This window comes from Lepidothrix coronata, unplaced genomic scaffold, assembly GCF_001604755.1.
Source record: "Lepidothrix coronata isolate B3197 unplaced genomic scaffold, Lepidothrix_coronata-1.0 Scaffold397, whole genome shotgun sequence".
NCBI classification, from domain to species: domain Eukaryota; kingdom Metazoa; phylum Chordata; class Aves; order Passeriformes; family Pipridae; genus Lepidothrix; species Lepidothrix coronata.
Genome location: NW_016690577.1, coordinates 59625 through 84824, shown reverse-complemented (window position 1 = coordinate 84824; position 25200 = coordinate 59625). Strand labels below are relative to the sequence as shown.

At 46.7% G+C, this 25200-nt stretch overlaps 1 long non-coding RNA gene across 1 annotated transcript; it reads right to left on the bottom strand.

Annotated features, from left to right (window-relative positions):
- Positions 1–1032: 1032 nt before the first annotated feature.
- Positions 1033–17624, bottom strand: LOC108509737. Its single transcript, XR_001878694.1, has 3 exons — positions 17307–17624; positions 1254–1299; positions 1033–1133 (listed from the first exon to the last, which is right to left on the bottom strand). It is a non-coding gene; the product is annotated as an uncharacterized LOC108509737 (long non-coding RNA).
- Between the last annotated feature and the right edge of the window lie 7576 nt (positions 17625–25200).

Genomic DNA, 25200 nt, shown 5'->3' with positions numbered 1-25200 from the left:
AAAGCAGGAGGCCTTGCCATGCAGGCTGCTGATTTGGAGCTATGCTGAAGGTAGCAAGGGCACGGGATCATCTCTCCAGCCATCAGGAATTGCTTGAGCGGTGGGTGTCTCTCTACCTACCAGCTGCTCAAGCTCAGGCTGCCTTTGTGGGACATCACATCTCCTCAGAGAAGGACCCTACAACCCAAACATGTCCCACCTTGGGGTGCAGTGGGGTGCTGGACTGGGGGATGCCGTGGGCAGGTGGCCAAGGGACACCCCGTGGAACCCCAGCTGTGTCCACACCACGTGGAGGTGAGTCTGGGCGTGTGTCTGGCCAAGCCAGAGGAGCACAGATGAAACCTCTTTCCAATACATAATAAAAGGAGAGTGGAGCCAGCTGGAATATCCTGTACATTAAGTGTGATGACTAACTATAGCAGATGTTGGTGCATTTGTTAAAGTTTCCACCAGAGAAGGAGGGACTGGAATATGAGCATTTGAAAATCAAAGGTAGCCCATGAGGGAGGAGAAATGGGACATGAAAGGGAACAGGGCTGTGGGGAGGGCCAGGAAGATGAGGGGGGAAACTGTGGTCTGGAATAAGGGGCCAGGGGAAGTTTGCAAGGGCTGGGCAGGGGCTGTGTGTTGGGCTCCTTCCTCCAGAGGGAAGGGCTGTGGAGCCTTCTGCAGCAAGAGGATAAATGGCTCCATTCCCAAGGGTGAAAGAGATGGAAAATCAGACACATGGCTCTGGGCAGACATGGAAAGCAGTGCTTAGGAGCTGTGCACACATCTCCCACCCTGAGCCACCACCAGGGGAAATTCTGAGGTCCCTTATCACACCTCCACCCCAATTATGCTGCACCAGGAACCAGGAACCTCTCTGGCAAGGCATCTCCTTTGCCTGTTGTGGAATAATCAGTTCTTCCTCCTTAACAAGTATATTCACCTTGGTGTAGTTAAACTATTCAAAAAAGTCACAACTTCTTATTTACAGAAAAAAGGATAAATGCTTTTAATTCATTTTATTGCAATGCAATGGTAATAACTGTCCTTTCTTGTCAGTACAGTTTTCTGAGGAGTGTCTGTCCAGGAAAGCTGATCCTGCTTCTCAAAAACATGATGTGAGATTTCCTGACTGATCTCTCTTTCTGACAAAAAAAAAAAGCACGAGTTGTAATATTCCTCAAAAAAAGTAAAATCCGTTTTAAAAAGGGGTTAGAAAACGTATTTTTTGTGGCTTAAAACAGACCTATATTATGCTGTCTTACCTGCTTTGTTTTTTCCCCAACACTTTCAAGATTAGATTAGAACATTCTGCTTTCAGAAAAAAAAATATATGTTACAGAAAATTCAGTTCCCAGTGAGCAAAATTAGCCATAAAAGAAAATCACAATTTTATGGAGATGTTTGCAAACTCTTTATCTCTTCTAATTCTCTCAGTAGCTTGGTGATTTTTAAAAATCCTAAAGAGCATAACCAGCACTTGACTTTCCTCTTCTCTTTCACCGGTCAAATATTTTGCAAGCATAGATCTGTTGACCAATTTTTAAGCAAAATTCAAGGAGGAATCTTATCCCCTAAAAAAATGGAGTAGGAAGCACCCAAAAATAATTTATTAGTGTGGCTGCACACCTATCCAAACTGATCTTTCTCCCTTTAATGTTAGAATAATTATAACATGATGTATCAACTGATGTATGAAGCAATTTCCCTCAATATTTAGTAATTGCCTGCTGCGGGTCTGATGTAACAGTTTCTCGGATTTATTCAGCCAAGTGTTTCCCTCCACACAGGGCAGCACAATTCAAAGCTTAAATTCCTTATACACAAAATTATAAATGGCAATGAGTAGAGAATACATGTAACTGATCTACGTGTTCCTGAAAAAAAAAAAAAAAGACCTTCTAGTTGTTCCACACAAAACAGTAATTTGTCTGTGTTACATGACACTGCTGGTGCTTACACATGAGTAGTTTCTGCAATACCAAAAAACCCAGATCTCTCAATTTAATTATTTTTTCTTTTTTAGAAACTAGACAGATCCAGCAGTTTCAGTTATTATGTCACGGTTATCAAAGTAAAAAGGCAAGGTGGTTGTTCAGCTCTGCTTAAGACAGGTTCTTCTTTTAGGCCCAGTGCCCCACACCAATAAAAGAATTTTCACTTTGGATATAATGCAGCAGTGCCTTAGCCTTTTCTTGGCAAATGAGATGAACATCGGGGGAAAAAAAAAAAAGGCACCAAGGTTCAGCTTGGAAAAATGGAATTTCTGGAAGAAAGATTAAAATAAATGAAATATCACTGGTTTGGCCAGCAGCAACTGGGGGAGAATGAAACAAATATTGGAATGACATAAATCCTGAGGAATTACAGCGTTATAAGGAAGGGCTGAAAGTGAAGAAGGTAAAATTTTGGCTGTCTAGCCACAAGAGTTTCCTGGTGCAGATATCCATTAGAGAAGCAGTCTTACGAGGAAATGGTGAAGGATATATAAGCTATGGCATTTATAACTAGACTAAACAAAAACTACACAGCCCTTCCTCCACAGACAAGTGGCCCACAAATCCACCTCTGCATCCCATGGATCCCATGCACTGCACGAGCAGCCACGTTCTGCAGGAAGCACAACAAGGAGCAGTGACTTTTGTTCTTGAAGCACAGCCCAGCCAAACCTGGGCTTTGAATGATGTTGGGCTCCAACTCGTGTGGTTTGAGACGCAGCTTCAGTCACAACCAGCCCTGGAGCAAAGTATCCTTGGGCTCAACTCCCTGGTACCAAGCCAGGCTTTGGCAAGAGGTAGAAACCTGCCAATAATAGAGCAAAGGTGACTCCACCCTCTTGGTGCTTCTTGCACCAAAGGTCTTTGATGATGTGTTGGGATGGCCTTGGTTTTGGGCCATGCTGGAAAATGCTGAAAGCCTCAGGGCTTGGGAAAATCTTCTCTCTGTCTTGCAAAGATTTAGATTCTGCTTGGTTTAGGGTCTCATTACACCCCACCACCACCAGACCTGAAGGTGCTCCAAAAACACATCTCTCATGTGACCTTCCTTTCTCCACTTCCCAGTGGGGTGAATAGGTGGTCACTGGTCTGACACTATTTGCTCTATGAGGGTGAAGATGGGACCTTTCCCCTGCAATGAAAGGTTAGAAGTCTCCTTAATTCAGATTCATCCTTTTTTCTCCCACTGTTCAAGGCCTGGAGAAGGATTTATCCAAGGTGACCAATAGAACTGAAAAGTCCTCAGTGTTGAACACTGAAAAGCCCAGATGAAAAGGGTTTTTGAAAAGATAACCCAACTCTCAGTCTTGCAACCCTGGTGCTGGTGGTCTTCTACAAGCCTGCTCCCTGTTAAATATACTGTAACAGCTTTTATCGTACCTCAAAGCCTGAAGTGTCTTCTTGTCCGGAATTTGGAAGTAACTCTCCTCATTTTATCCTGCTTCTTGGAGGTTTTCTTTACTTTAGAAACCAGAGACACACTTGCTGAGCAAGATTAAGCTCTTGGGAGCTATTTTTCCCTTCAGTTTTTCTGGCCTGTATTAAGAAAACTTGGCAAAATACTGAAGGGCATAGTGGATGGTTGTGGCCATTTGAGAGTGGGATGCATGTGAGAGGGCTCATGTGAGACTATTTGGATGCCAGGACAGTGTCATCTTCCCAGTCATTGTGCAAGGCCAGTGACCAAAACTAAAACAGTGGGAAGCACAGAATCATGGAATTGTTAAGGTTGGAAAAGGCCCCGAAGATCACCGAGTCCAACCATCAGCTCAGCACTGCCAAACCCACCACTAAACATGCAAAGCTTCATCATTCAACAGCAGCTTCATTTCCTTTCTGCTTTGTCAATGCGTTTTCCATGAGGGAGAGGAACTCTAACCCCGATAACCAAAACAGATAAGCACACACATCTCCATTAACCCAGCAGCACAGCAAGGTGGCCTTCACTAATTGTTCACAGCTAAAGGGAGATTTCAACTTCCAAAATTGTACTTGGACATGAAGCAGAGGAGAATCCAGCTCTCTGTGCCACTGCCAGTTCAGTGTGTAGCAAGAAAAGCCTCACATATCTGCCACACATGTCTCCTGAAAGCGAGGAGAGACAATGGGGCCCATCTATTGTCTTGCAGTTGCTCAGGGTTGTTTTTTTTTCCAGCCAGAAAAGAATTGCATTTTGTATGGTGACTCCTCTGCATCCCAAGGGGCAGCAGTGGGAGAAATGTTCTCATTCCTTGAATACTATTGTACTGAGGTTCCCTCTGTAGCATGTACTCATAAGCTGGTGGGACATCTCTCCATGACGCTGGCAATTACACCTCCTTCAAGAATGGATGGGAAAAGATCTGTGCTGCTCATCTCCACAGGAGTATTGTTAAATAAGAGTTAAATACAGACCCAGGCTTACTGGCATCTGGAGGAAACCCTGACGAAAGCTTTCAGGCATCAGATGTGTTTCACATTCTCTCTGTGCGACGGGATCCTCAAACAACGTCTCTTAAAACTGATGGGGGAACGGCAGAGAGGCAATATTTGGCTGAATCCAGATTCCATGCTCAAGAAAGCTCCTCATGAACTGACTTTTGCAAACCCAGTGTGTTTGTGTGGAGAAAAAGTGTTTGTATTAATGTCTCAAATAAAATGCCAGTGGAAGTTCTGTTCTCCTCAGTCAGCCATGCGAGCTGGAGCTGGTGAGTTTGTCTTGCCTCTTGCTCCTACTCCAAAATGTCCCTTTTTTTGAGATCTCTTGCCACCACTTTAGCAGTAGTCACCAGTACTGGGGATGGTGGTACAAAACATAATCCCCCATCTGGGCTGGTCACCTTCCCAAAACTACTGGAGACCTCATGTGTGGTCACTGAATCCCAGTCCTTCCAGGATGGGAAGTCCAATGAAGAAAAAAGAATTGGACACTGCCCAAGAGACATTTAATCTGGGGCCGTGGTGTTCTCATAAACATGAAAAGCATAGTCCTAAAATTCATGGTTTTGTGAAAATTTGAGTTGGCCTCTCTGAGCCGAGTGGCCACCAGCCTAAAGGTAAATATTGGGATAAGAGTTAGTGCTTGTCCCAGGAAGAAGGCTCTGCTGTCAGGATCACCAGGTGATTTGTTTAATGGGTAACCATTTTGTTTCTTAAAGCTTTCCTGCAGTGTGACAAAGAATTGCCATGAATTAATGCCAGTGTTTGTCATAGAGGACTCAAAGCAAACTGTTATCATCTCCATTACTGCTGTTGTTAGTGTGATGGCATGATCCCAAAAGTCTGTGCTGACCATCTGGGAAGTCCAGAGTGGTCAAATCATTGAATCACAGAATGGTTTGGGTTTGGAAGGGACCTTAAAGGCCACACAGTTTCGCCCCTCTGTGATGGGCAGGGACACCTTCCACTAGACCAGGTTGCTCCAAGCCCCGTCCAGTCTGGCCTTGAAACACTTCCAGGGATGGGGCATCAACAAATCCTCCAAACCCACCTCTCTAACACCNCCTTTCTGTGAAGAAATTCTTTCTGGTGTCCAACCTGAACCTCCTCTGGTGCAACTTGAGGCTTTTTCTTTTTGTCCTGTCCCTTGTTCCCTGGGAGCAGAGCCCAATACGCCCCTGGCTCCACCCTCCTGTCAGGGAGTTGCAGAGCCAGAAGGTCTCCCTTGAGCCTCCTTTTCTCCAGGCTGAGGTCTCCCAGCTCCCTCAGCCACTCTTGGTGCTCCAGACTCTTCCCCAGCTCCATTCCCTTCTCTGGACCTGCTCCAGCACCTCGACATCTTCCTTGTCATTAAGGGCCCAGAACTGGACACGGGATTTGCAGTGAGGCCTTTCCAGTGTCCAGCACAGGGGGACAGTCACTGCTCTGATCCTGCTGGTCACAATATTCTTGATACAGGCCAGAAGTGACACAGATGACTCATGTGACTGGATCTGAAAACTTTTTTGCAGACACTAGCTCTACTGCCTGGAGAAACTCATTCCACCTGCAAAGACGATTACCTTCCATTCCACGCTCATTGACTCCACTGAGCCAGTCTCCACAGTGGAAGACAAGAAGTAACAGGGTGGTTTGATTTAAGGTTCTGTGACTTGACTGACCTTTTGGGCTCTTTGCATTGAGAGAACTTCTGTTCTGGCATGGAGCTTGCTCTGCAACTGGTCTGGCTCCATGACAGCATCTGAGGGTGTCACAGTCTACCCTGGGGCAGAATTTATATCAAAATACATTGAAATCTGCTGCTGAGCAAGGTTAGTCCCTGGCTTGTGGGTCAGAGGGACCACGGGTAGAGATCACATCCTGCATGAGGAGAGAGGCTCCTGGGTATGAGAGCCTCTTTGGGACCTTGGTAAATGCCAACCTGCCTCCTGCAGTGTCCCTGCATTGTATGGCTCATGTGCAGCTCTGGTCCTGCTGCTTTGCACAAGCACAGGCCCCCCAAAAGCTTAGACTCCCTTCCAGCTGAGCAAAAAGAATGAAGACCAGCAGCTGCCAAGCTGAGATCTCTGGCTTTTCTTGATTTACTGGTGAGTTTAGAAGGAACTGTAAGATTTTTCTTTCAGGGGCAAAATATATTTTTCCCTTGACAAAAGTCAGAACTTGCAAAAAGGATTTGTTTAAACACGTCTGATAGAAGTCTTCCTTGGGTTGTGATCAAAGCAGGTCAACTTCTGCGTTGGGTTTATCTCGGCTCATGACTTTGAGCTGTCTGCTTGCCTCTGAATTGGTTTCTGTTTCTGCAAAAGGACCCGCTGTTCACCAGTATTTATTGGATGTTTGTCATGTGGGTTTTTCTGACCTCTTCGCTTTATTGTGTGTATTTACACTAACAATACTTCAAAATCTGAGGATGTTTCTCTTCCCAGTCAAGATGCTTTCCTGACCCACAGTCCTAACATGTGAGTACCTCACACGTGTTAACTGTCAGCACAACAGCTCCATAAAACTTCAGGATTCTTATTCCAGAAATCAGAAATTAGGAAGAATTCAAATTGATTCCTTGATGTCAGGAAGAAAAAGTTGCCAGCCAGGAGCTGAGGGTCAATGTGTGCTATCCAAAAGATCTTCAGCAAACAAGAGGAGCTGCAACATGAAGCACTGATGAAAGGTACATAGAATGGTGTGCGTTGGAAGGGACCTTAAAGATCATCTTGTTCCAACTTGAACACTTTCCAGTAGACCAGGTTGCTCCAAGCCCCGTCCAGTCTGGCCTTGAAACACTTCCAGGGATGGGGCATCAACAAATCCTCCAAACCCACCTCTCTAACACCAAGTCTTTCCTCTGTATTTACAAATTATCCCTTGGCTTATGCCACTATTGCCCCCACTGCAGGGAGAGGGCAGCATTCCCTGGAGCGCAGAGGGACAGGGCATTTAGCCATCGGCCTTGTTAGAGTGACAAGCCCTTCTCTGGTTTCATTAAGCATCCAAGTTGCTGACATTCCTGTCAAATGCTAAGTGGGGAGCTTTTCGAGAGTGGCAGCTGGGTCAAGATGTGCAGGATTAAGGAATTAATGCAATTTGGTCCTTGGCAAGGAAATTGCTTTTCCGCAGAGAGGTCTCTGGTGTGAGGGAACGCTCACACCAGAAAGCAGGGGATGGACATGGGTGTGTAGGGCAAGCATGGGAAGAGTGTGAGGCAGCTGAAACACAGTCTCCTGTGGCCACAGTGTGTCCCCTTCCCAAAAGGAGAGAGCTGGGCATGGAAGGGCAAAATGAGGCCCTTGGGAGGCAAACACTGGAGTCTGTCTGGTCCTCACTCAATGGATGGAGGGAGTTTGGTGAACAGGAAATGAAATAGGCTGGGGAGGCAGATCTCAAGTGGACTGCTCAGCCAGAACATTTGCTTTGGGGTTTTTCCTTTTCTGTCTTGACAGTACAAATACCTCACAAGAGCAGAGCATTCTTTCTCTCCCTTTCTATTCCTTGTAGGAATAGATTCAGCAAGGACTAGAGATACAGGGCGAGCAGCTCCCAGCTGACTCTCAGGGATGCAAAAGGTGATGGCAACTCAGGTCTCGGTGGCAGGGAGGTCTTAGATGTGGCACTGGGAGTCCTGGCCAGCAAGATGAACTCATTGCACTGAGTATCTGAATAGCTGTAGCATGAATAGAAAAGAAGGAAGAACATACCAAATCCCTTTGTTATCCTTGCTTTCTTATGGGAAATACAGGAGAACAGCTCTGATGTCTCCAAAGCCCCAGCTGACTCTCAACTGAGAGATGGGATAAGAGTGAAGAGGTTTGGTTTTTTTCCACCACCCTCTGGAGTGGGACCTGGCAGAGCAGATCTTAACAGAAGAGTTTTAAAAGGCTCTAAACCCCAGGATTTGTGCTGCAACAGCAATAAAACCCACTGGGGTATATGTTATAGAGGCAGCTAATGCACACCTCGGGTGGTGAGATGCAGTAGGGCCATTGCTGTGTGGATTAATGTCCCCATAAAACACGTCCCGTTGTGTGACATTGTTGTGAGGAGAATGAAGCAATAACTCCGGGCGAGCGCCCGGCCCAGCTCTGTGCCTGCAGATGGATCCCCAGCTTGGGGCTGGAGACTCCCAGGGCTAATACAAAACATTTGTTATAAAGCTGCCCCTCTCCCCCCATGCGAACAGCCCAGCCCCGGGCCCCTTTCCCGCTATTCCTCCCATGCCTGCTCCACCGCCGGCATCTCTGTCTCCCGGGTCCCCATCTGGGGCTCCATGCATGGCCAGCTCCAGGCAATCCTTCAGCAGCCGGGTATGTCCCTGGACAAGCCCAGGCGATGGCAAACAACAGGTTTGGCAGGGCTGAGGGTGTAAATAAAAGAGCCTGACTCAGCCAGGGCTGCTGAGCGGCCGCCACAGAGAGCCTTGAAAACTGGAAAGTATTATTTCATGTATTAATAGGCATTTCTGTTACACTCCCCACCAGAGTGTGCGTGTCCCTGATGACAGAAGTGCTTACTGGTGCTAATGAGGCAGAACGGAGAGGAAAAAATGGCCCTGTGGGTCAGGGACTGGCTGGGGAGCCGGGAGATGTGAGCTCAGCTCCTGGCGCTGCCGCCGCCTCCGCCGGTGACCTTCAACGGGCTGCGTGAGCCGGTGCCTCGCGTCCCTCCCTGCCAGCAGTGATGGATGGGGATGCTCTGCCTTTACCTGTGGGTTTCGGGCTCCATAATTAACGAGGGGGAATGACTCCTGTGGATTTGCCCACAAGTTGTGCTTTCTTCCCCCTCGCTTCTCCTGCAAGCGTTTCCAGGACCAATGTTCTCTCCAACTCCCTTCTTTAGTTTTGCATCATCACAGAACACATTTTTTATGTGAAGGGGAGAATGCAAAACGCCAAGAGGCAATAAATAAATGGGGGTTGGAACATGGCAGACACTGTCCCTTGGCCATCCGGGGCTAAAGACACTCTTTTGATGCTCCCAAATAACACAGGGAGGGTTCACCCTCCTCTCTCCCCCGGTGTATTCCAGGGATGCCTTTGCCTTCTGGGTATAGTTTGATAGATGAGACACCAAAATATCCCCTAGAAATACACATCACCACTTCAGGGCTCCAGACCTGAACTGTGCCCAAGATGTGCCCAAAGCACACCAAGGATCACTGACTAATGCACCTGGAAAGCTGGGAGGGAGTAATTGTTTTTCAGATGGGATCACAGATGCCTGCAGGGGGTTTGTGGGTGCTATTTTAAGGCCTAATCCCAAGGCAATTTTAGAGTCAACAGAGAGCCCATGAGCAGGCTGGGATGAGATACTCCACGTTGTTTGGAAAAGCAGTGGGCTGGGCTGTGTATATCCTACAAGCCCTGCTCAGACAGGTGCCAGCAGCACAGGGATACATGTTGCCTTGGAGAGGGATGCTGCAAGACACCCACTCCAGTCTACTCCAGGGCTCCAAAAGCTTTTTCCTCTCTATCCCTCTGCACCAAACTCCCCTTGGTGGGTGCCAAATTGTGTTGGGACAGAAAACCTGGCTGAGGTGGTACTTTCTATCCACAGGCAAAATTCTGGGGAAGGTTAGAAGTGATGCGTGAAGACTCTTAAAGAACCACAACATGGTTGCTTTGTGTTGACCCACCTTGGTGAGCACCAGAACCACACAAAAAAGATGTGAAAGCTTATTCCATAACCACTGGAAATATCCAGAAGCCAGGCTGGCACAGGCAGGCGTGAGGCTCATGTGCTACATCCTGGGAAAGGCAAATAACGTGCAGGCTGCAGTGAGTTTCTACATCTTTAATTTTCTCCCCTTCCTCAGAGTGGCAATGTCTGCTCAGCACATCTTGTGCGCAAAAAGCAGCTGTAGTAGAGCAAAAATAATCTGGAAGGCTGAAACAGGAGAAGAGAGCACAGCTACAGCTCAGCTTTGTGTAAAACCTCATTCCTTACTGGTAGTAAATAAAAATAGTTTTGCTTTTTTTTTTTTTTTTTCCTCCGTGACTCACAGCACAGACATTGCATGGAAAGGGCACTAGAATCAACAGCCAGGGGAAAAAAAATAGAGAAATGGAAAAATGATCATCACGGTGCATTTTTCCCATTCCCCTTTCATCTCTTACACCTGTGTTTGACTTCAGCCAACCTTACATAAATCCTTAAAACATCTGTCTAAGTCACTTATGAAATAAGCTGGAATGGCCTCAGCCAGGGTAACAGCTCATTCTGCTGGATATCTGAGTGTTCAAACCCAAACAGGGCTGTGGAGTTTGCCAAGGCAGGCGGGCAGCGGGCTCTTCCCATCAAACCCTGCTCATTCAGAGTGTTACACGCTGTTTGTGCCAGGACTTCTGCAGGCACTGCCTTATGAAAGACCCTATTTATAGCTGTGAACTTCAGACGGAGGCAGCGGAAGTTTGCTCGAGGGTAGCGCCTGACCCTCATAAAATCACACCCTGCGGAGGATCCTTTCGCAGTCTGAATGTGCCCTACTGGGGAGGAGCCATGGGGTGGGCAAACGGGAGCCTGGGATAGTCTTGGAAAGATGCAACCCTGCCCAGGAGGGTAGGGTATTAGTGCCAGTGGTCACATCCCCCAAATGACAGGGGGTGGGATGGATGTGGCCATCGCCCACCTGAGGTCAGGGTGCGTGGTTGTGACCATGGTGGTGACTTTGTGCTGATACAAGGCAGGGTTGTGCTGTTGCTCTTCCACTTCTGTGTTTCAGTGGTGATTATTTCACAGAATCATGGAGGTTGGAAAAGATCTCCAAGACCATCGAGTCCAACCTGTTCCCGTTCCCCACCTTTTCCGCCAGCCCAGAGCACTGAGTGCCACGTCCAGTCATTCCTTGGACACCTCCAGGGATGGGGACTCCACCACTGCCCTGCACAGCCCCTTCCGAAATTTAACAATCCTTTCTGTGAAGAAATTCTTTCTGGTGTCCAACCTGAACCTCCTCTGGTGCAACTTGAGGCTTTTTCTTTTTGTCCTGTCCCTTGTTCCCTGGGAGCAGAGCCCAATACGCCCCTGGCTCCACCCTCCTGTCAGGGAGTTGCAGAGCCAGAAGGTCTCCCTTGAGCCTCCTTTTCTCCAGGCTGAGGTCTCCCAGCTCCCTCAGCCACTCTTGGTGCTCCAGACTCTTCCCCAGCTCCATTCCCTTCTCTGGACCTGCTCCAGCACCTCGACATCTTCCTTGTCATTAAGGGCCCAGAACTGGACACGGGATTTGCAGTGAGGCCTTTCCAGTGTCCAGCACAGGGGGACAGTCACTGCTCTGATCCTGCTGGTCACAATATTCTTGATACAGGCCAGAAGTGACACAGATGACTCATGTGACTGGATCTGAAAACTTTTTTGCAGACACTAGCTCTACTGCCTGGAGAAACTCATTCCACCTGCAAAGACGATTACCTTCCATTCCACGCTCATTGACTCCACTGAGCCAGTCTCCACAGTGGAAGACAAGAAGTAACAGGGTGGTTTGATTTAAGGTTCTGTGACTTGACTGACCTTTTGGGCTCTTTGCATTGAGAGAACTTCTGTTCTGGCATGGAGCTTGCTCTGCAACTGGTCTGGCTCCATGACAGCATCTGAGGGTGTCACAGTCTACCCTGGGGCAGAATTTATATCAAAATACATTGAAATCTGCTGCTGAGCAAGGTTAGTCCCTGGCTTGTGGGTCAGAGGGACCACGGGTAGAGATCACATCCTGCATGAGGAGAGAGGCTCCTGGGTATGAGAGCCTCTTTGGGACCTTGGTAAATGCCAACCTGCCTCCTGCAGTGTCCCTGCATTGTATGGCTCATGTGCAGCTCTGGTCCTGCTGCTTTGCACAAGCACAGGCCCCCCAAAAGCTTAGACTCCCTTCCAGCTGAGCAAAAAGAATGAAGACCAGCAGCTGCCAAGCTGAGATCTCTGGCTTTTCTTGATTTACTGGTGAGTTTAGAAGGAACTGTAAGATTTTTCTTTCAGGGGCAAAATATATTTTTCCCTTGACAAAAGTCAGAACTTGCAAAAAGGATTTGTTTAAACACGTCTGATAGAAGTCTTCCTTGGGTTGTGATCAAAGCAGGTCAACTTCTGCGTTGGGTTTATCTCGGCTCATGACTTTGAGCTGTCTGCTTGCCTCTGAATTGGTTTCTGTTTCTGCAAAAGGACCCGCTGTTCACCAGTATTTATTGGATGTTTGTCATGTGGGTTTTTCTGACCTCTTCGCTTTATTGTGTGTATTTACACTAACAATACTTCAAAATCTGAGGATGTTTCTCTTCCCAGTCAAGATGCTTTCCTGACCCACAGTCCTAACATGTGAGTACCTCACACGTGTTAACTGTCAGCACAACAGCTCCATAAAACTTCAGGATTCTTATTCCAGAAATCAGAAATTAGGAAGAATTCAAATTGATTCCTTGATGTCAGGAAGAAAAAGTTGCCAGCCAGGAGCTGAGGGTCAATGTGTGCTATCCAAAAGATCTTCAGCAAACAAGAGGAGCTGCAACATGAAGCACTGATGAAAGGTACATAGAATGGTGTGCGTTGGAAGGGACCTTAAAGATCATCTTTTTCCACCTTGAACACTTTCCAGTAGACCAGGTTGCTCCAAGCCCCATCCAGTCTGGCCTTGGACACTTCCAGGGATGGGGCAGCCACAGCTTCTCTGGGCAACCTGTGCCAGGGCCTCACCACCCTCACAGTCAATAATCTCATCCTAATATTTTATCTTACCCTGCCCTCTGGCAGTTAAAGCCCCTCGTTCTATCATCCCACACCCCTGAAGTTTGAGTATTCCTGTGTGTCTTCCTCAGGACTGGGATTTCCAAAGCTTTGGAAATACCACAGTGGAAGGTGAGGTGGGGATCAGAGTCTGCAGGCAGCGAGTCTGATTATTGATAAGGTCAACCCAAGCTCAGGCTTTGCTTATACACCTCATAAATCTTTTGTGCTCCCTTCTTAAGCCCACAGTGTCTGCCCCGTGTGTCCTTGTAGAGGAGTTGATTTAGTACTGCGTGTGTTCTCTCAAGGGCAAGACTCCACTCAGGTCTCCAGTGCTCCCAGACTGGAGAGTCTCCCAGTAGGAGAGCTGGGCTGTACCAACAATGGATTCTTCTGCTGCATTTTTACTGGCAGGATGTTTCCCTTTGCAGAAGATAGGCATGTAAAGGCCACATTCCCTGGGTGGGCAGAGCTTCTAGGAGTCTGACCATTAGGAAAACACACAAACACCTGAGTGTCCTGATTCCTTGCACACAGTGAAGAACAAAAGCACTTTGGCCCAAAACTACCCAAAATCACTTGAACTCACGTGCCTACAGGGACCCGAGAAAACAGCTTGGAGATGGGGTGGGGGTAACCCAGATATTAGGAAAATATTAGATGTTAGGAAAAGGTTCTTCCCCCAGAGGGTGGTTGGGCACTGGAACAGGCTCCCCAGGGAAGTGGTCACGAGCCCAGGGCTGACAGAGCTAAGAAGCATTTGGACAATGTCCCTGTAATCATTGTCACGGTCACCTGAGATGCAGTAAGTGTGATTTTGTGGTGTTCAAAGGAGGATCAAAGTGTATCTAATAAAGTCAAACAGCAGCTGATCCTGCATGCTACACAGATGAAAAGAAGGCAAGGAACAGCTATGGTATTGCATTCAGGCACCTACACAACACTAAATGGGACTTGGAATGGCAAAAACACCGGACAGAATAGTTATTCCTCGAGTGTGGCTGCTCCTGCAGGAGCATGTGGAGAGGCTTGGATGATCAGAAAGAGCACAAACCTTCAATGTTGAGTAAGAAGTTGCAGGACCAGTATGGAAATCAGACCTTTCTGGGGTTTAGTTTTTTGGCTTTTTTTTTTTTTTTGAGAAATCTGTAAATAAACTAAAAGGGGGAATAATGTCACTGTGTAACACTAGCTGTTCCAGCTTTTCTGAGAACTCCCTGGTCTCCTTGTTTTCCCAAGCGTGGTGTTCCCAGTTACTTATCCATACTGTGCTCCTAAGAAGGATGTTGCATTCCTGGGAGATGAGATCACTCCAGGACTGGTCCAAGGGAAAGGACTTTGTAGCAGAAGGATGCAGAAGTTCTGAGATGTTTTGCTCTCAAGTCCTGGGGCAACCCGAGGTGAGTCACCACATCCTTCAGGGCCTTGCCTTTCCTTAGTGGAGCAGAGATAGACTTTCTTTGGTTTCTCTAAGTTTTTATCTCCTTTTTTTTTTTTTCCTGCATTTTGCACAATGGAGAAATGGGAACACAGTAAATAAAAGAATGAAACAAGAAACCCATCAAGGAGAGAAAGGGAAATTCAGCAAGTATGACCTTGGGCACAAACTGGACTGAAGATTTTCAAATTGGCATCACTATCAAAAGCAATAACAGTAACAAAAGCTCAGATTTGTAATTAATTGTTTTGTTCTTGAATTAGCTGGAGCTGCTGGAATGTGCCATAACATTGGACAGGACAGAAACCTGCACTGCCACCAAGTGTGAACTGGTGCACTGAACAAGTCAGTTTAACATGTCTGTGCTGGCTGGGTGCATGAAGAAAACCAAATAACAGGTGTAGAACCACTTTAACCACATCCCATCTCTAGGGTGTGACACTACAGGTGAGGGGCAGTTACCAGCTCTCTGCCACCTTCTCCTGGGGTGCAGAGTAGGGCTGGAGCATTTTGTGATGGACATGTGAGCTCTTCAGGGGACATGCACTTCAGGAACAAGGAGACCATTTGCTGGGTCAGCTGGGCCCCAGACAGGACAGCCCTCTGGAAAAACTCTGATTGAACATCCTATACCTTGGTTTAAGAATATGCTTCTCCTTGCAGCCCATTCTATATCACAAAGTGATTTTTCAGCCCATCTGTTTAGTGATTAGGAAATGCTGCTGATAGAGAGGGCTCTGCCAAAACCATGAACCGAGTGCCACAGTGCAGACAGACCTTTTTTGTGTTCCACCACAATTTCCTCCTGTCCTGGTGCTCTCTTGGCTAAATTACTCTGTGGTTTTAGACCTGCAGCTCAGAAAGGTGCATCCTGCCATTGCAGCATCACCCAGGCATGAGTCCTTGTGGTGTGATAGAGCTGAGCAGGCTCTGGGGACACCAAAACTGTTTCTCTTCCCGTGTGCTCAGGTGCCTGCCCATGATCTTGCCAAAGCTGGTGGGAGAATGATCTCCCTTGGACACCAGCCAGGCACCAGGTTGCCTTTGCTGCGTCCTGCTGCACAGATGACTGAACCACACGGATCTGTGGTCCTTGGCATTGTGCTGGTTTTCAGGGAAGAGGAGTGGAGTATCTCCTGAGGGAGGACCAGCAGATTGCCCAGACGTGCTGCCTGAATGGGTTCAGCTGACACCTCAGTGTGCTCCACACTGCAAGGCCTCCCCTCTCAGGAGAAGCTTTTCCTGTGTTGTGAGGATACCTGTTTAGGGGCAGGCAGTTATTACCAAAGTGGCAGTAGTTCACATCCACAGATCCTGGGGTTTGTAGCATGGAGAGCACTTCATTCCCTTTATGCTGATCTTTTCCATCTGCTTTTTACTGCCTGCAAGGTATTCCCATGTGAAAGGTAGCTCAAGCCTGCCGTTTCCAAGTCTCTTCCAAAAATTATGTCAGGCATGAGCATTTTATCATTAAGGGCACTAATACTTTGCACATACACAAAATTTGTCTTCTGATTATCCCCAGCTTGTATTACAATGCATTTTGTAGGCGCTTAGCCAAAACCTTTTACCTTTAGTCAGATATATGACCTGCTGTCTTGGAGAGGCTGGTCCAAAGCCTGTTAGATCAGGGCAAACCTTTATGCTGGTTTAGCAGAACTTGGATCAGTCTCTAAAGGCATCACAGATGATCTGAATTATCAGAAGTGATCCCAGGCAAGTTGCAAGTAGGTAGAGATCAGTTTGCAACTGCCAAGGTATCTGAAGAAGTTGGATCAGGTTGTTTCAAATCATCTGATGAGAATTAGCTCAGCTTAGTCATATCACGAGGCAGTTGGATATTCAATCTAGACTGGACGGAACAGGTTTATGGGCTAGATGGAAAGTTGAATATATTAGAAGAAAAGCAAACAAGGAAACAAACAAACAAACAACAAGATGATCCATTAGCTGTAAAATGCAACTGAACAAGTTTCTGACCGAAACCAGGGAGTGGATATTTTCCATTTTCCTAGAGTGATGTATTTTCAGTTATGCAGATTTATTAAATGACACTGAATGTCTTTTCAAAGGAGGCTCTTTACACCTTCATTCTGTCCTTACTGGTTTTTACGACCTCTGCTTTGCAAAACAACCTCTGTCTTGCAAAATCTGGCTTAGTTGATCATAATTATTCCTTCTTAGCCTAAAATTTCCTGTTTCTAGTAGAGAAAAATTTTGCTGGTACTGACCAAGTGCTTACAGAGCACTCTACATATACCTGGGCGTGGAATATGTGTTGAGCCAGTTACTTTGTCCGTGAACATGTTCATGAGTCTCACTGCATCTGCAACTTGTAAGAACCCTCAACCCATTAATATTCCTGCTAGAAAGTTAGCCCAGCTAAAGGATAGGTGATTGGCTAGATGAATTCATCATATCCAAATCATCCTTCCTCAGTATAATTTTCTTTTGATGCAAACAGCTGTGATTACTCCCATGTCTTTCATCCTGCCTGCTCCAAATCTGCTCTTTGTGTCACGAGATATCAGTTGGAAAAGGGTGACTTGCCCATGTATTCCTGCACTTTTTATAGGGAATTTGAAACCCAAGAAGATTTACAGCAAGGTCATCTCTACCCTGAAGCAATATTTAAATGGTATCAGGTTTAATTCCTTCATCTTCCCACCTTCCTCAACCCTAGACCCAAATTTCCTGTGTAATTTGTGGCCCACTGATTTATGTGGCCCAACCACATCTCTGCTATACCAGTTAAATCAGCTCACCTCTTGCCAAGTTAAATACTGTAGTTTTCCCATGTTTGGTGGTGAATTCCTGGAATTAGCACAGATCCATGTGGCATTTGATGGCTGGTGGATGCTTTGCTCCTTGTCCCACTCTGGTGAAGGCCTACATCTACTTGGAGAGGTGCCTCTCTCTTATTATTCTTTATTGTTCTGGCCACTGGAAATTCAGTACTTCCCTACAAATCCTTCTCATCTACATCCTCCCAAACCTTACAGCCACCTACAGTGCTTGTGGTATGAAATAAATACTCTGAAGTTTTCCCAGGCAACCCGGAGGTTTCTTCACTTCAGCTGCATTCCCTCAAAATGGAGGCTGAGGGGACCAAGGCAGAGCAAATGACAGGGAGCAGGACTGCAAGAGCAATCCAGTGGATCAGGCCAGAGGTCTCACTCATCCAATATCCTGTCTCTGGAAGTGACCAAAACCTTTACAAGCCTGCGGAAGGGTACGAGATTTATACGACGGCCCCTAAGAACCTTCTCAGCTCCCTAATATTTGTGGATCAGGGACTTTCTGAGCCAGACATGACTGCCTGTAGTTCCCTTTGGTGGATTTCTGCTCCATGAACGTGTGATCCCCCCTCTGCAATCCACCCACTGGTCTTGAGACATGAGTCCCCTTCTCCACGTTGGTGATGGTGAGAGGTGGAAAAGCTCTTCACCACTGCGCTCCTCATTTACAGGCTGGCCAAAATTCATGCCCTCTCCATCAATCCTCCTTTCCACAGCAAATTCCCAAGTGTCTAATAAAGTTAAATCACATCCATTCTTCACCACCACGTATTGGCATCTCCCCTGCATTTCAGAGGGAGCTGCTATGAACGAACTTCCTTCCTTCTCCCCTCTCCTCCCTCCTCTAGCTCTTCCCATCCTTTGCAATAATGAGCCCTGCAGTAATCACCACGTATTCACCCCACCCCTGCGGGCTCCTTGCAGGAAATCTGAGCTCCCCCCTCTTTATGCAACAACTGAGGCACTTATCTCTCCCCTTTCCTTCTGACCATCTGTGTGCATCCAGCAGCAGCAGTGCCACGCACTCACTCGCTCTCCCACCAACTCAACCTAAGCCCCTTCCATCTGGAGATGATCTGTTTGTCTATTTAGACTCCAAGCTCTCCAGGGCAGGAACTGTCTCTAATTGCATGTTTGTACCGTACCTACAGCTGTGTTGGACTGAATACACCCACTGTCATCTTCCCTTGGAAACTAAGTGCCTCCTGGGAGTGTCCAGCACTGAAAAGTAAGACCACTTGGAAATCCAAGTTGCTGGAGGCACATGCCAGAGTTCCTTGGTTGCACTTATATTAGACCACAGAAAATCCTTCCAATGACTGCAATAATCATCCAGCCCAATTTTTGCTGCCAAGCTGACAAGAAGGACTTAAAAGCAGTGAAACTATTGCTTAGCATGGTGGGGCTCACAGCTGGCCGAAGCTCCAAATGTGCTTAAATTATACTGTGTCCCACCAGGGAAATGCCTGAGGACCCCAGATTTGACGGTGCCTTGTTTGGTGACCTCTGGCCAATGCCACCAGGGATCCAGGTGGAGAGACCAGGAGTGTCCCAGCCAGACTTTGCAGTCTGAATGTACCTCATCCTGGCTCCAGCACAGCAGGATGAGCTCATGTGCCCATACCTACTGCTCACAGCTGGCAAATAACCTGCCTCCCTAGTTCAGGATGATGAAGACTTCAGGTGATTTTCTTCACAAAAAATGCGAAAATTAATTGCTTTTCTCCCCTTGCTTTTCAACAGTTTTAATTAAAAACCTTCTGTAATTGTGTTAAGGCCTCTCAGCTATGGTTTTCATGCCACCCCTGCTCATAACACATTTTTCAAGCTGTGTATGTTGAGAGAAACAGGGAAGGTGGTAAAAAATGGAGGTGGTGTCACCAAAATAACTTTAAAACAAAGAAAAGAAATAAGCTTAATGAAGTTTCTGGTCTAATCCAAGAGAATGAATGTATTACCACCAAAAGCCTCCTGCAGATGGTGAAAAGTATCTTGATTCAATAACACAATAAAACTAAAAAAGCGCATCTATATATTTTCCCATTTGGTTCACTCCGGAACACCATTCCTGCTTGTCTTGGCTCCTCTCTATTCCTGCCTTTGAGTGTAAAGAAATGGTAAGGAAGTTTATGAATGAGGTCCCGCTTGCATTCCAGACTCCGCTGTGCACACAGGCTGTTCTCTGCCGAGATCCTGGGATGAGGTCATTCCAAAACCACCTAGTTTGCCCAGTGTGCTAACTCGAAAAAGATTGAAACGGACAGATTTGCAGTTACTGCAATGCAAACACACATACAGTAGTTTTCTCCCCCCCCATGCCAGCATCCGCCAAACTTCCATCCAGAGGACTCCTGGGAAAAAAAAAAAAAAGAAAAAAAAAGAAAAAAACCCCACTCAAACCAATCCTTTTTTTCCGCTATGAAAGGCTGTTTATAAAATCAGTTTGATCAGCTCAGGAATGAGCTGAGATAATGTTTATCCACACAAACACTGAAGATCCTGCAACTATCTTAACATAGCAAGCTAAGATAACTACTCAGCTGAAAAAGAAAAAGGGTTAGAACAACAGGAAATTACTCATTTACTACCAGTTTCTCAGGTATTTTAAAGAGCTCCCAGAACATTTGCTTTTGTGTACCTAAGAGAAAAAAGCCGCTGGTGGTGGGGGTAACATAAAACATAAAAGTGACTTTCCTTGCTGAAAGAGTAAAAGGCAAGAAGAAGGGGTTTGTGACAAGAGGATATAAAATACCCTGCGATTCATCAGCAAGGAGAATCAAACTCTGCCGGGGCGATCAGCATTCCTGGGGATTATGAAAAGGATTACGGTGAGTTGTAAGCAGGGCGAGGGAGCCACTGAAAGATGGGCTTTCCTACTGCCTCGAAATAAATGGGACAATTAAGGCTTTTGGGGAAGTTAATGAGGCTTTTTTTTATTTCCTTGAATTTTCAGAGCAGCTGGCCAGGCCCCTGTGTAGGAAAAGCCTTCATTTTTTATTTTTTTTTTTTTTTTAGGAGGAGGAAAGAAAAATAGGCAGTGAAAATAAAAATGTTTGCATTCCCTAAAAATATACTTCAAGCCTTCCGAGGGGGAAATCAATTATCCACAAGGCCATCCTGCTGTCGGGTAGAAAAATCTAAGGCATTTTCTAGCTCGGCTGCCCTCCACTATTTGGAGGTTTGCTGATCTCTCTGTCAGATGGGTCTCATCATGGTGCCTCGGAGTCTTTCATGTGTTTAATCTCACAACCCACCTGTGAGAAGAGGAATTACAGTGGAGGAACTGAGGAAAAGGCCCAGACTTTTAAAGGGATTTAGCTGCCCAATTACCTGGCTCAGGGTTAGACTGGAAATCCCCAGGAAAAAAGGATGTTGCACCTGAGTCTGCCAAGCCTTGGGTCAGTGCAGTTCTCAGTAGCAGTGCCCATTTGGAGCCAGGACAAGGGAGAGCTGAGTGCACCCATGAATGGGCCATTGTTTCTGCCTTGATTATTATTAAGATATATTTTGAGTCTGAAAGAAAATAATTAAATAATCAGAGTCTGAATTCAGAGCATGAAGACCAGTTCTTTTTTTTTTGAGGCTGAGCAGGGTCTCGCAGGGTTGGTGGTTGTGTTTATTCCAAGGGAAATTACTTACAATTAACCTCCAAGTGCCATGAATTAGTAGTGCTCCCTTCTGAGTCACAATTTTGCTGCCTCCTCATGCACCAACACCCCTCACTGCTCACCCACCCCAGACCTCTCTGAGCTGGGTAGAGCCCTGCTAAGAGAGTCAGCACAGAAGATGTGAAGGAAAGAAAACAGCCTAGTTTCTCTCTAATTAAGACATTTCCACTATGTGAGGCTTCCTGTCCTATTTCTCCTTGCTTTTCCTCATGCCTGTCTTTCCACAGGCTCTCAGCTCAGGCTTGGCAGGTCATGATGTACCTGGGTGAGGACGTGGCCCCCTGGGCAGCTGAGTTTGGGCACAGTCCTCACCACACCCCCTGGAGATGTCTTAGGCTGGGTTTTAATCCTAATGTTGGAGGCTGTGAGTGCAGCAGGTGAGGCTTTACCACCCAAGCTCTGTGGTCCCACACAGCATGTGCTGGAGGAATGGGTCGGGGACATGTAGGAGTCTGGCCTGGAAGACCAGATTACTCACACAGTGACATTTCCTTGGGTATTCATCTGTTCTCCATGGGTGATTCTCTGGCACATGTAAACAGCCACCATGACCATCTTTGGCTTCTGCAGAGGATGATCAGCTGTGTGACAACCCAAGGTCACAATGTGACTCTGGAGGTCTCTGAACCCCTGGCAGGAGGCAGAACAGGGAACCACATCCTCTGTGATCCCTTCCTTTGTTGGGTGATTATGGTAAAAAATGCAAATAGAAAAGGAGAGATGACAAATAACAGAGAGCTATTGGCGTGGCATTGTGCACCTGCTTGGGTGTGAAGATGTACTCTTGGTTTTAATTGTTATAAATCATCATTCATTCATTCATCAGGAAGTCTCCGCATCACTTTTTCTCTGTCATGGCTTGACCCAGAAAACACATTTCACTGTAAAGGAGTTCCAAGACGAAATCCCAGAATTCTCTAGATCCTATTTTATAAGTCAGTTTTCCCTGTGAAGGGCTGCCATGGGTGTTGCATTTTGACTCCTTGCCATGGCTTTGCTCTCGGCTTCCGGTAAAAGCCATAAACCCCCTCCAAATTCCCTCAATCTGCAAAACTGCCTGACACAGAGCAATCAGTGTCTTATAAACCCACACTGGTATCGAGGCAGTTCCCTTCCCGTGCACTGTTTCTTATTAAAGAGGTATCTGTCGGCCAGTCACACGGGCTCTGTTGCATAGCCAGGTATCCAGGCAACTTACTCAAAACTTGCTGGAGTCAATGGAAAGAGTCTGCTGGCCCTACACCACCAAGGGCTTTAAAATGAGGTAGAACACTTTGTTAGGAACCAGCAGGATTCTCCATGGTGTGTCAACTGCTTGCAGGTGGATGGAGCAGGGACTAAAGAGGAAAGGCATTAAGAAAGGAGAGAAAAAAGGGGTGATGTTTTCAAACTAAGAGAGGGTCGATACAGATGAGGTATAAGGAAGAAATATTTTGCTTTAAGGGTGGTGAGGCACTGGCAGAGGTTTCCCAGAGAGCTGGTGGATGCCTCATTTAATGTCAGGTTGGACGGGGCTCTGAGCATCCTGGTCTAGTCAAAGAAGACCCTGCTCATTTCAGGGGGTGGAATGAGGTGGCCTTTCAAGATCGCTTCCAACCCGAACCATTCCATGATTCTGTGACTCAAAAGTTCCAGCAGGCCAAAGCGGTCAATACAACTGGCTCCATGTGGTTTTTGTTGCCAGCTGGATGTGCCCCATTTTGCCCACCGTGAGCAGAACCCATCACCAGCGTGGCATCCCTCGGCTCGCCGGGAGAAGCTGCGCGGGGAGGTGGAGCTCCAGACAATCGGCACCCGCCTGCCAGCTGAAGCACAAAGCCTAATTGAAGAAAGCTGTTCTTTTCATCCACACAAAGCATAAACAGCCAGTGTTATGGTGACAAACTTTCCAGCAGCTCCGTGGCTGCTGCTCCGAGCGCTCGCGTACATCGATGCTGACAGCAGAAAAAAGGAAGGCGACGTCCGTGTTGTGCAAAACTCCTCTGGCTGATTCCAGAATGGGTTCGGAGCTCACGCCCAAAATCTGCACATCTGCAATGGTCCTGAATCATGCACCAGATAATTCCTGCTGGGGTCTGAACTGTGGAAAAACTGCTCTGTTACATAAGCTCTTTATTTCCCACCCTTATTAGATAAGGTTGTTTTTTTTCTTTTCAAAACTGCTGCTGCTTTGTTGTCTTTCCTGATGGCTCCATGGACACTGTCTGTGCCTTGGCCGAAGCAATTCTCTGTTTCCTCAACAAGAGGAAGTTCCCCAAACATCCCGATCTCTCTCAGGGGGCCGAGGATACGATTTGCCCATTAAATGGACCTGATCCGGCGTGGATCTGCTTTGACACTGGGATGCAGGAACCACATCGAAGGGCTTTGCAGGACACACGATGATCTAAGGCTCTATTTTTGGGTCTGGTGAGTGCTGGGAGGAGTGGCAGAAGGTTAAACTTTTCCCATCACCTTCCTGCCAGAGATACGCACGGCCCCGACACTCCGCGCTGTTGGCTGCTCATCACAAGGCCCCCTGTCAAAATGGGGATGGCTGATGAGCTACGAACAAGCTCACAGTTAGATAATAGATGAAAGAGCCTCAAGATAAATTAGGTGCCTCCAGAAAACCTGGCCAAATGTGTTTAAAACAGGAGATCCAACACCATTAATTCTCATCAAGCAGCTTTAAAAAAAAAGGCAACCCGGCACTTGACTTATGCTTAGAAAACGTTATCTTTCCTTTTAACAGGGGTTTTATAGTGTATTTTGAGAAGATGACAAACAATAGGGTTATTTTGAAGTCATGCCAAACCCTACATTCGCTGGAGGAGAAGAACAATGTTACCTCCTATCTGTCAACTGACCCTGCAGCCATTAAGCCGTTTCACCAACAAACAATATCAATAAAAAAAGGGAAAGTGCTGTTCTTAACTTCCTTACCACCAGAGCTTGGGAAATGTCTTTGAATGAGATATTTGTTCCTCTCAGGAAAGATCATTTTGCCAAGAGAGAAACTTGTATTAAAAGAGAGCTGGGGATGGACTTTGGACAAGGCCTGGAGTGACAGGTCGAGGGGGAATGGCTTCACAGTGATAGAGGACAGGGATAGATGGGATACTGGGAAGGAATTCTTGGCTGTGAGGGAGTGAGGCCCTGGCACAGGTTGCCCAGAGAAGCTGTGGCTGCCCCATCCCTGGAAGTGTCCAAGGCCAGGTTGGATAGGGCTTGGAGCAACCTGGGCTAGTGGGAGGTGTCCCTGCCCATGGCAGAGGTTTGCAATGAGGTGACCTTTAAAGCCTCTTCCAACCCAAACCATTCTATTAAAGCATTAATTTAATTGCTTCTCAGGGAAGAAACTAAATCAAAAAGAAGTGTTTCCATAATTCCCGTGCTGCAAAGGTAACGGCTTCATTTGCATTTTTTTCCCCCCCAGTTTTCAGTTTCAAACTATGCTGTGTAAAATTAAAATGAAATGGATGAGCTCTGAGCCACCATTCAGTGGATGGGGAATTGTGGTAATTTAAAGCTTCTGGAGGAGGGACCATATTTTTTGCTGTGTCTGTTCAGACCCTCTGACTTGCTACTGTCACACAAATAAGTTTATAGCAAATAATAATAATAACAACAACAAATAAATAACATGTTTTCACCAGTGGTAATCTTTCCCAAATTGTCCCCAGCCACAACCAGACACAAAAATTTAAGAAGGGTGGGAACAGCTATTTTATTTGAACATCTTTGTTGGCTAAATGAGCACCTGCTCACAAAGCATCCAGCCAGCAGGACTGGATAGATAAAAATGCTCCATCGTCCCATTCAAAATATATCAACAAATTCATCTGAGTATTTGCAGGGAGCAAATTCCTTGTCCTCTCTCATAATTCAAACAAGCTCTTTCTCACGTGACACCTTGCCTTCTGTGCGTGTATTTGTGATGCACAAGCCAAAAAGGCAAAGAATACGGCCTTCAAAGCAAGGGAGCTGTGGGTATGGGTGAAGTCTGGCAGCAGAGTTAGGAACTGGTAACAGTCACCGCTCACAAATGCAGGGCAAACTGCACTTTTAAGGCAAATAACGAGTAATAACGATGCCATTTTCGTCTTTATTGGCCCTGTTAAACTCCCCCCAGCTCTGGGCAGGTGCAGGGCTCTGCTGGGTGTGAGTGAGGGGCCTTTGCAACCCGATCTGACGTGGGCCAAAGCCTCTTT